Source organism: Chlorocebus sabaeus, chromosome 24 (assembly GCF_047675955.1).
Source record: "Chlorocebus sabaeus isolate Y175 chromosome 24, mChlSab1.0.hap1, whole genome shotgun sequence".
Lineage (NCBI taxonomy): Eukaryota > Metazoa > Chordata > Mammalia > Primates > Cercopithecidae > Chlorocebus > Chlorocebus sabaeus.
The window spans coordinates 8,624,981-8,637,169 of record NC_132927.1 but is presented as its reverse complement, the minus strand read 5'-3'; the positions used below and the strand labels follow the sequence as shown (position 1 = coordinate 8,637,169).

Genomic DNA, 12,189 nt, shown 5'->3' with positions numbered 1-12,189 from the left:
CAAAAAAAAAAAAAAAAAAAAAAAAACTTAGCCAGGCGTGGTGGCATGCACCTGTAGTCCCAGATACCAGCGAGGCTGAGGTAGAACGATCACCTGATCCCAAGAGGTCAAGCCTGCAGTGAACTGTGATCTCACCACTGTATTCCAGCCTGGGTGACAAAGTGAGACCCTATCTCAAAAAACAAACAAACAAACAAAAAATTAATTGGGAGAGGCCTGGGCAATTTCTGAGTAAAGACGGCCAACTGAATACACAGGCTTAATTTTTCTCCTTCCAGAAACCCTACCAACACTACTGAAAAAGTTTTTTTGTTAAGTATAACTACTCAAGAACGGGAAGAAAAATGGGATTTTGGAAGCCAGAAATTAGATGAATAAATGATAAATGACTTAACCAACTCATAAAAACTAAATCTTAAGTCAGCAGTACAGAGAACAAAGAACCAACCTGATTTTTACTTCAGAATCCTTCAAGTATTTTGAAATTGATGGAACCAGGTACCTCTGGAAGTAAAGGTGGAGTGTTGTGTAGGGAAGAATTACCTTTATCTAAAGAAAAGATGGGCCTTTGTCCCAGCTCCCATGAAGTAACCTCTAAACCCTTGGAATTTCCCAAATGTTAGGAATATCTGAGTTAATTATGATGGGCCCCTTAGACTATACCTAGTAAGTGTGTGCTAATAAGGTGACTCAGAATGAGGGCTGGCCAGACAGAAGAACCAACCATGTGGTCAAAGGGTTGAAGCTTTGGGCAATGATGTGGGTGGTGATTCAATCAATCACACCTATGTAATGCAGCCCCAATAAAAACTATGGACATTGAAGCTTAGACAAGCTTCCCAAATTGGCGGTATTCCATGTGCATTGTCACACATCAACAACAGAAGGGTAATACATCCCTGAGGACCTGGAAGATTTGTGCTAGCCTCAGATTCTTCCCTATGTGTGTGTTCCTGTGGCTGGCTCTTATTTGTATCCTATTGCTACAATAAAACCATAATAAGTAATAGCACTTTCCTGAGTTCTATGAGTTGTTCTAGTGTATTATCAAAACTGACAGAGTCTGTGTGAACTCTCAAATGTATAGCCAATTGGTCTGAAATGAGGATAGCCCTGGGGACCCCCAAATTTGCAACTGGCATCAGGAATCTTAAGCAGAACTGTCAGTCTTGGTGGTCTGTGCCCTTAACCTCAAGCTTGGCCTAACTCCAGGTAAAGAGACAATCATATGTTAAGATTAATCTTGATTTTTAAAAATGTTTAAAAATCAGTGAGAACTACAGGTCTCTCCTTACTCTGTGTTGCTGATTAGTTGCTTCCACCCCTAGTTCAGACAGAAGACTGGACGTATATTACCTAGAAAGAATGAATCACAGGGTCTCTAGACTGGCAGACACCAGGCGCAATTGAGGAGTATTCTGAAAATAAGAGGATTCAACTAATGTAGACATTCTGAATGTTGAGATCCCCAGTCCTCTTCCCTGACTCAGCTCCTCACACACTGGGAGCAATTCCTTTACCCTCCAGTCAAGAGACTAGAGATTCCCTCTCTAGGAGATCTGATCAGTCCAAGAAGACAAGATACTGAAATTGGCACATCCAGATTACCCTACAGTGACGTTCAGTCAACAGGCCTACCTACACATTCAGAGCATCCAATCAGCTTTCTAGTCTTTTACTCCTAAATATGAGTAGGCAGTCAAGGATTAGCAGAGATTTAGGGAAAGCTCCAGTTTGTGTAACAGACTCACAGCAAGCAACAAAAATCTCAACCTGGAGGAAACACACTATCCATGGAAAATATGATTTGGGTAAAAAAGAAAGATTATCAGAGATAAGATATTATATCCATAAAATAAGAAAAAGAGGCTATACTTCAAAAGAAATATGTGTAGAACCAAAAAAGAACTCTGGGAAAATAAAAGTATGTATAATAGCAAAAATGAAAACCACAATATAATAGCTAAAAATAAAGTTGAGGAAATCTCACAGAATGTAAAGTAAAAAGGTAAATAGATATAAATTAGGAGAGAAAAGGTAAGATAATTAGTGACCATTGCAGGAGGTCCAACACCTAGAAGAAAGGAGTTTGAAGGCAAGTGGAAAGAGAAAGGAGGAATTATCAATGAAATCTTTCAAGAAAATGAAGGACCTGAGTTTACAAATTTAAAAGACCAGCCTAGTGCACTAAAAATAGACAAACACCAAAGGAACATTATTTGAAATCTCAGAATATGCAGGCAAGTAAGTTTTAGGGTGGAAGTAGAAGTATATACAAAGCATGATAAATCAGACTGGTTTGGATTTCTCAACAGCAACATTAAAAGCCAGAAGACAATTTGTTTTACATAAGAAGGAAAAATAATTCTAATCTAGAATTTTATAGCAAGAATAATATAGACTAATAATCAGTGAGTGGGTAGAAAAAAGGTATTTTCAGACACATACACACACACACACAATCCATCTTCTACACACTTTTCTTAAAAGATACCAGAGGCTATGCTCTGCTAAAACAAAGCAGTAAAGCAAGAAAGAAGTAGTCACAGGATGAAGCAATAGGAGGCCCACCTACCCAGAGCGAAGAGGAAGGGAAATCCCCAAATGGCGGCTGTATACCCGGCAAAGAAGGGCTTCCAGTCCAGACTACAACAGTTCAGAAGGCTCCTGTCAAGACTGCTTCAAACAGATGATGTTGAGAGAAAATCTGATGTAAATGAATATACCCAGAAGAGATTTATCCAACTTGTAGAGAATTAGGGGTTGAATTGGAGATAAACACATAGAAAACTAAGCAAACAATAATAATTATAAATTCCAGAAAGAAACAAAAATTGTTGAAAAATAGAACAAAAATCATATTCCTCTTTGTGGTATAGCTACAAACTGCACTTGAATAGTCTTAATAATTTAAACACTCAATGCTGCAATAACCCAAAATCATGGCATAATTTTATAGGAAGAAAGGAGGGATGGGAATTGTGTGCATGTGCACGTGCATACCTATGAGAATGTGAGAGAAAGAGAGAGACAGGGTAGGAGAATTAGCTAAATAAATTCTCATCTTTTACAGTGAGAGGTAAATAGATAAAGCTAAGGAAAAAAAAATACTCAGGGAGTAGCCATACCATCCTATCATTTCAAGATAGAGGTAGTTACCAAGAGAATCAGCTAAAAGATGAAAAGTGGTTGCCTCTGGAGAATGGGAAATGGAAAAGAAGAGAGGTTGGAGACTGTTGTGTATGTTAAGAAACCTCAGAACTATTTAACTTAACTATCTGTATGCAAACATAAAGCTTAAAACATACCTAGATTAAAAAGTGAAAGAACTTCTTTACTACAGGACAGGGTTTTAACACTCTCGGGTACATTGAGCATTTCCAAATGGGGGATAGGGAGATAGAGCGCATTAGTTCCAAAATCTACTTTACTATGAAAATAATTATTTTTTGGGTTTTTTTCTTTTGTTTTTTGTAGAGAATGTCATAAGACTGGGTGGGGTACAACTTGGTTGATATTAACTTTAAAATGCTAAAAGTTCAAAATTGTGCCTATCCACTCCTAAAACATTGTATTTTTTTAAATACAAAATGCTCACTATGACTCAAATGAATAATGAGGTTGCATTTGCTTCATTCAATCTCTTTAAGAAAGAACTGCTTCCTATGAAATAAACCTGATCTCAGGATGACAACCACAGGTGATTAAGTGATCAAGTTGAAAGTAAGGTTATTTCACTATCTGCCCCATAAGTAGATATATTGTGGAGTGAATAACTTTTATTTTTTAAGACAACTGAATCAGGCTGAGATATCAAACAATACATTAAGCCAAATCTGTCAACTAATATTACATTTGTTTTTGCTGTTCATGCTGCAACATGAGAACACATCAAATAACTACTCACACTGCTGTTCTTTCATAAACAGAAGGCATTTTACGGGTGATGAACTTTCATAAAGAGCACGATTTTCAAAAGCATTATTCCTATTCACTATTATTTCCCACTCACTATAGACTCCCAGACATGTAAAAAAGAGTTTCCCTTACAAGACTCTGACGTCAGATTTTAAAATACTAACAAGAGATAGCAAGGGCTCTCAATATCCAGAGATTTGATGTGATCAGAGATCCTCCCTCTGAATATTCTTTATTACAGAAAGAATAATAAAGGTCTTCTACTATGTTGACTTTTCAAAAAAACAATTTCAGCAAGGTAGAACCTATTCTTTCAAATATTATATAACGGTTTTGCTTAAAATGCATCAAGTTCATTACAGTCAAGCATTTCAGCCTAATTAGCCATCTAAATTGAAGGTGAGTGTTTGATAAAGTATGAATTGTTTCAAGATGAATTGCTGTTTTCAAAAATAATCCCTAGAACAAGTAATTTAAGTTACATATCATGGATAAATAATTTAAGTTACATAAAATGCATATTTTCTACTGGAAACTAGACAGTACAAGCTTATGAATATTTTTGTTCTGTTTAAGCTGGTAGATAATAAAAGCATGGCAAGCAAACCAGCTCAATACAAATTCACCTTCACTCAATTTTTCTCTTTTTAAATAATAATTTATTATCTTGCTCAATGAAATAAATAGCAACAATAAGAACTGCTGAGTAAGAGCTAATGACTTAAATGCCTCTAAAAAGAATCTAGTAGATCCTTCATCAACCCTAGAAAATTAGTTATAGATTAACTATTACCAGATACTTTGCCAACTCTTCTATTCAGCAAAGACAGAAACAAGATTTTTTTTTAATTCAGGGGTGTCTCTAAGTCATGGGAAAATAAGGAACAGAATGCTGAACATTTTAATAGGTCAACCCATATTCTCTCCCCTCTGCCATGAGAGTACTAAGGCCTAAGTTAAAGCAAAGACCCATCAGCCATTTGCTTTTATTACTCACCACTAACCAAAGTATAGCTGTGATGTGGAAGGAAGGAAGCAGCAGTTGCTAAGCAGGGTCATGATTTCTGAGCCTTTCACTTTTTGCCCTCCTTTGCCCTCTTGGATAAAACTTCAACATCCCAGCACTTGAGCAGCTGGCTGCCATCTGAGAGTGATTCAGATGTTTGGAAGGTAATTGTCCCCTATGCTTTTTAATTTTTCATTCTTTGTCTTTGTTAGCAATAGTTTCTCATAATTGACATGACACTCAGAAACAACTGGTCCTTTTCAATAGGCTCTAGAAATCATCTATTTATAATTTTCCAGCTAATGCTTCAAAATCATCACATGACATTGCTACTGTTGGTCTTACTTAGTCATCTGCAGCCAAACGCAAATTAATCTCAGACAAATTCTGCTAGTCATAACTCTATTCATTGTGCTCTTTGGCCTAATCTTATCATTGTTAATAGTTCCGTATGATTCAGACGCTGATTTGGATACTCAAGGTCTTCTGACTGAGTTTCCTTAACAAGAAATGATATTTCATATGCCTGAAAATGAATAATCCAGAATATTTCATTAACATTAGCTGACCGGTTTTAAATAAGAGCATTTGGGATTGCATTCAATTAAACTACAGTCTATAAGGTAAGAGTTTTATTTATTCATTTAACTTTTTTAAAATTAAAAAAATAGCTTGAAGAATATGATTTTTCTCTGTGTCAATGTGCAAAATAACATAAAAATTTAAAGGAAAAACTTAGATTTATAAGGAGGCAGAAGAGTATATTGGCCTGACAGTTTTGTATACACTACAGTTAAGCAGAATAAAAGGTATCTATTGAGCATCTCACTTTGTTTGGCACTCACTGGTTGAGCTCTGGCTAACAAGCGAGTCAACATTTTTTGTCCCTCCACCCTCCAGAAACTTCAAGTCCAGGAAAGAAAGAACTGGCAGCTTCCTTGTTTATTTACTTCTCAACTGAATTTTACAGAGAAATATGTGGAGAAAAACTGATCTTGAACCCAAAGAAGTCTCTGTACTTTTAAACTGAGTTTCTCAATCTATATACTTTTTTCAAAAAGGTATCTTCTTATCGCTTCACAGGGATCACATAACAAGGTTTATGTTTAACCTTGTTAAAATATGACAAGATTTATATATATTTAAATATATAACAAGGCTTATAACAGGATCTCTGTGTTCAGGCAAGGTTACTACAAAATTTAGAATATTTCTCTGTATGAGGATAGAACTTTTAAAAATAGCATCTTGGATTCAGACTGTGAAGCAGTCACTTGAACTAAATAATACTGGTTTTTATTATTCAAAAAGTAATCAAGGTAATCCCAGCACTTTGGGAGGTGAGGCAGACGGATCATTTGAAAACAGGAGTTCGAGACCAGCCTAGCAAACACAATCAAACTCCATCTCTACTAAAAATACAAAAAATTAGCTGGGTGCAGTGGCACATGCCTGTAATCCCAGTTACCTGAGATGCTGAGGCATGAGAGTCAGTTGAACCCAGGAGGTGGAAGTTGCAGTGAGCCAAGATCACACCACAGCACTCCAGTCTGGCTGACAGCAAGACTCTGTCTTAAAACAAAACAAAAAGAAGTAATGAAGAAAAACTACATTTTGTGAGACTGAGGCAGCGGATCACTTGAGGTCAAGAGTTGGAGTCCAGCCTGGCCAACATGGTGAAACCCCATCTCTACTAAAAATACAAAAATTAGCCAGGCATGGTGGTGGGTACCTGTAATCCCAGCCACTCGAGAGGCTGAGGCAGGAGAATCGCTTGAACCCGGGAGGCAGAGGTTGCAGTGAGCTGAGACTGCATCACTGCACTCCAGCCTGGGTGACAGAAAGAGATTCCATCTCAAAAAAAGGAAAAAGGATAAATAGACAAATCGGACTTCATGAAAGTTTTAAAATTTTGTGTATCAAAAGACTGTATCAACAAAGTAAAAAGACAACTCATAGAATGGGAAAGAAAATTTGCATATATCTGGTAAGAGATGAGTATCAAGAATGTATCAAAAACTCCCAAAACTCAGTAACAACAAAAGACCCAATTCAAAAATGAGCAAATAAACATTTCTTCAAATACGATGTACAAATGCCCAAAAAGCACATAAAAAGATGCTCAACATCACTTATCATTAGGAAAGAATGAAAATTAAAACTACAAGGTATTGCCTCATACTGATTGGTATGCGTACTATCAAAAACATACAAACAGAAAATAATGAGTGTTGATAAGAATGTGGAGAAACTGGAACCTTTGTACATCGTTGGTGGGAATGTAAAATGGTACAGCTTCTATAGAAAACAGTATGGCAGTTCCTCAAACAATTAAAAATACAATTACCATATGGGCTAGCAATTCCCCTTTGGGTATATACCCAAATGGATTGAAAACAGGGTCTTAGAGAGATATTTGTACCCCCATGTTCATAAGCAGCATTATTCACAATAACTAAAAAATGAAAGCAACCCGAGTACCCATCAACAGATGAATGGCAAAACAGATAAGTAAAATCTGTTATATACATATGACAGAATATTATTCTGCCTTAAAAAGGAAGGAAAATCTGATATAGGCTATAACATGGATGAACCTTGAGGACATCATGCTAAATTAAATAAGATGGTCACAAAAAGATAAATACTATATGGTTCCACTAATATGAGGTACTTAGAGTAGTCAAAATCATAGAGACAGACAGTAAAATTGTGGTTTCCAGGGGACAAGGAAAGAATGAAATGGGGAGTTCTTATTTAATGGCATAGATTTTCAGTTTTATAAGATGAAACAAGCTATGAAGACAAATGGTGGTGATGGCTGCACGATACGATGAATGTGCACGATACCATTGAACTGTACACTTTAACATGGCTATATACATTTTACCACAATTTTTTAAAAGTAGAAGAGAAAAGCACTGGGAAATAAGAAATGTTGTTAGCAATATAAGTATGGATAGATAAAAATATCTGTAGATCTAAAACATATCAACTAAGTTAACATAAAGTCTCAAGTTAATATATGAATTACTTTTAATTAAAAAACAATTCAGGATACAACCTAAAAATAAAAGTAATGGAAAGTCTTAAGATAACAAAGATAATCCCCAAATACTTATTGAGTATCTGATCAGTTAAGGCACTGGTGTAGGCACACGTATACAAACCTTAGGAGACACGTGTGTACTGCTTACAATAACATTGTAAGATGACATCATCCATTGGCTTATAGAGAGACTTCTGTACCAGTGTAATGCATTATATCTCCCAAAGAATTTGTAAATCACGCTGATTTAGTCTACTCTTCTTGTCTTCTACTTCTTTTCCATCAGTATTGCCAGTTATGTCTGTGTTCATGAAATATTTAAGTAGAAAAATAGCCAAAATCTCATTCTTAGGTTATAATCAGATCCATTAGCTTTATGCAAAACTAATTGGTGGGTTAAAAATACATAATATAATTACTTGTGCTTAAAACGAAACAGGCATCCAAATTTAGTTATCAGAACAAAGGCAAGTTAAATTCAGTGAGTGCATTAGTCTGGTGAGTTATTCAAGGTCACTCACTGGCTAGGGCAAAACTAAGAAAGAGAGCTGAATTTCCCAAAAGTTTAGGTTTGATCATTCTCTCTTTTAAACTTGGCTATAAAGTGAAAGGGCTTCAAATTTTTCCTCAATGCTTTGTGTCATCTTAATAAACACTGCCTACATAGAGACAAAAAAAGTGTTAATTATATACCCATATATTAAAAATGAAAATATCCACTCATGTAGAGCTACTTCAAGTCAGCTGTTTCCCATTCAAATGCAAACAAAAAGACCAGTTCATTCAGCTGTAAAATTGCATAAGCTGAGCTCCAACGACCAGGGGGAACAGTATATCCTATCACAATTCCGGCATAAATATAAATAATATCCAGAGCATCATTTCCTGAAACATGGTTCATGCAATACCGGCTCTGCAAAGTACTTTAAGAAAATGTTTAGAGGTTGATACATCCGGGAAATCCTGCTTACACACACCCCTTATGAGAGATACGCAGCTCACATTAGTTCCCAGGAGTCTTCAGAAACTTGTCATTTTTGTGTAATTCAGTCTTTTCCAAACACATATTTTTTTTATTAACAGAACCAGCACTCCTTGGTATACACTTTGGGGATCATTGCTCTAAAGAATTTCAAGTATTCATTGTATTCAAACACAGAGTGATTCTAGACCTTATGAAATCAAAAGCAAGAGGCCTTTCTTATCCTGTCTCTGAAACCTTTGACCTCAGCAGTCCCCACTTCATGGCCAGGCTTACTCAATCTCAAGCTACCAGTCTGTAAAGGAGAAAATACTGAAGGTTGTGCTGGTTTCTCATTTTATTTACCGTCTAATTTCAACCAAATCTCCCATTCTGTTTTTAACAAGCTTATGTCCCTTTCAACATTCTCTAAATTTTAGGCTGGGATTCTATTTCTGGCATTCCAGATTCTGGCTAGCCAAATCCATGACTACCTTCTGACACTGACCTCTTTTGTACTTAGTGTACAGCTTTTACCTTTGATCCTGTACAGAAGCCTGTCAATTTAAGTCCGTCTCTACTTGGGCTTATCCTCCCTCCTGCCTGTGATAAAACTAAAAAAGGCAAACCTCAAACTGTGACAAGGAGGATATGCTCCATAGAGACAGAGAAATCCAGTGATGTTTCTTGCAGCTTGGATTCATCCATCAATCAATTAAGAAACACCCAAAGAGCTCCTTCTGTCCTCAAGACATTATGCTAAGAGCTATGGAGAATTTAACAGAAAACATAATGGCAGGGCACTTCATTTTGAGTAATGTTTTGGGGAGGAATTGGCCCAGGAAGCAAGGGAGAAATTTGTGATTCAATAACTGTGAGGTTCCTCCTTCTATGGCTATATATTACAAGGATTTAAGAATGGTTTTCGGCCAGGCATAGCGGCTCATGCCTATAACCCCAGCACTTCGGAAGTCCAAGGCAGGAGATCACTTGAGCCCAGGAGTTTGAGAGTAGCCTGGGCAACAGAGTGAGACCCATTGCTACAAAAAATTTTTTAAAATAGCCAGGTGTGGTGGCGCATGCTTGTGGTCCCAGCTACTCAGGAGGCTGAGGTGGGAGGATCACTTGGACCTTGAGGGGTCAAGGCTGCAGTGAATCATGATCCCACCACTGCACTCCAGCCTGGGTGACAGAGCAAGACCCTATCTCAAAAAAAGATAAATAAATAAATAAAAAAGATTTTCAGTGAATACTTTATTTTTGTCCCTAAGACCATCCCTGACCTGTTTGATGCTATTCTTACATAACATCTTTTGGTGATAAAGATAACATACTGTTAAAAAGAAAGGCATTTTTAAAACAGTATGTCCAGTTTTAAGGACCTCTGGATAGCCTCTAGAGTAGAAATATAGGAGACACTGTATATAAAATGGCACATGGTGAGATTGACTATCTGGTTTACAATAAAATCCCCAATTTCAAGATTAAGAAAAAAGTGCAATGTATATACCTACTCTCAGTCCACCATACCATCTTTTTTCTTTAACCAAAGGCATTTGTATTTGTTAAGAAATATAGGTCTAGAACAAGGCAGATTGCTGATAACATCATCCATGGTGTGTGTTATTGAAGATCTACTATGCATATAGGCACATTGCATATGCTGATTTGTTTTAGGGGAATCATTTCCTGGAGACTTGAAGAGTGTAACAATTAGAAGCTCCTTTGAGGTACACAGCAATGAATTTTTAGCTTCAATTCCTAAGAACTCAACAGAGCCAAAACAGAAGTGAATAGTAAATTTCTTTTGGCTATGACATCTGATAAAATAGCGTCCTTTCATAGAATGCATAATGCCTGCATTATTTTTGTAAACATAGCCTTGCCAAAAGATGCTCTTGAAAGTTAATGTTACAAAAGGGGAGAGTAGTAAGTATTGTGTCAATATTATGTACCAAAATTATGAAGTATGTCTAGTTATCATGGAAACATGTCATGTAATTTATTTCCAAAAGATACAAAAAAGATTATAAACTCCTTAAAAGCAAGGATTATGTGACACAATTTTGCATCCCACATGGTGTCTCACTCAGACCCTTTGGCATAGCAGGCATGTGATATACTTGTACTAAACATGTAATGAGTCAAGGAGTGAGTGAGACACTGAATGCATGAATGATTCAATCAGTGAAGAAATAAAAATTCAATAAAGCCTTTATATAAATAAGCTGGCAGACAAAAGCTGGCAGACAATTGTATGCTACCCACTAAATAAGAGGGTATGAAATAGTTAAAGAGAAAAGAAAATCCAGAAAAGCTGAAAGTAACTACTGGAAAATGTTTCTCCGTCTGCTTGTTTTAAGTAACAAGGGAAACTCCTGAGGTAGCATTCAATCTGGACCCTGTCTCACAAAAAACCAAGATCCTGACAAATCCCTTACCAATGTGTTTTCTTAAAGCCATTTCCTGGTATTAGCTTGTAAACGAAGCAGCTAGCATTACGGAAACATATTAGAGAAGAAAAACTAATTTTATACTTCTGGTAAAGACAGAAGATCAAATGTTCTCATTAGCCTCTGCTACCTCCCAAAACCCATAAAAATATCACTAAATAATTTTTAAAAAGGAGAGAGAGTAAGAGAGATGGTAACAACAAGAGGATTTGGAAACCAGAAAATAAATGGGCAAGAAGTAACTGATTTAGCAGATCTAAGAAAGCTAAATCCTAAACTGGCAGTGGGGAAACTGAGAGTCAATCAAATTTACAGGTAGAGCCCTGAAATGCCCAAAACTGATGACATCTTGTTCCCCTGGAAGAAGGGTGAAGGTGGGCCTAAACCTAAGATAATCACCTGGAAGCCAATTTAAGAACCAGCTAAAACCCCAGAGTCCTTCTCTTGGGAGTCTGCCTCTCTATGCAGAGAATAAAATAGAGGGTCTCTAGATAAAAGGATAGCAATGTTGAAGGCAGGGACACCTTACCCTACAATGGGAAATTAGGTCAACATATGCTTATTAAATGTTTAAATCCTGCCTTCTTCCTCCATTCAATTCCCAGAGTGCAATCAGCAGGTTGGAATCTCATCAAATCTAAAGGAAATACCTAAAGATATTAATGGAGAAGGATATTCCATCAATGAACAGCCCCTATCAACCTATATAGCAGGATTTCTCAACCTTGGCACTTTTGACATTTGGGACCAGAAAATTCTTTGTTGTGGAGAGCTGTCCTGTGCATTGTAGAATGTCTAGTTG

General features: G+C 36.6%; 1 protein-coding gene across 3 annotated transcripts in view; it reads right to left on the bottom strand.

Moving 5' to 3' along the window:
- Positions 1-12,189, bottom strand: part of AKAP6 (A-kinase anchoring protein 6) — a 636,231-nt gene that overhangs the window by 423,274 nt on the left and 200,768 nt on the right. The window contains exon 1 of one of the 3 annotated variants that reach the window (XM_073010911.1): positions 4,916-5,014. The exons of the other annotated variants lie outside the window; for them this stretch is intronic. The gene's annotated coding sequence lies outside the window, so the exon portion shown is untranslated. Of the gene's footprint in view, positions 1-4,915; positions 5,015-12,189 lie in introns of those variants that run through there. 3 annotated transcript variants of the gene reach the window in all.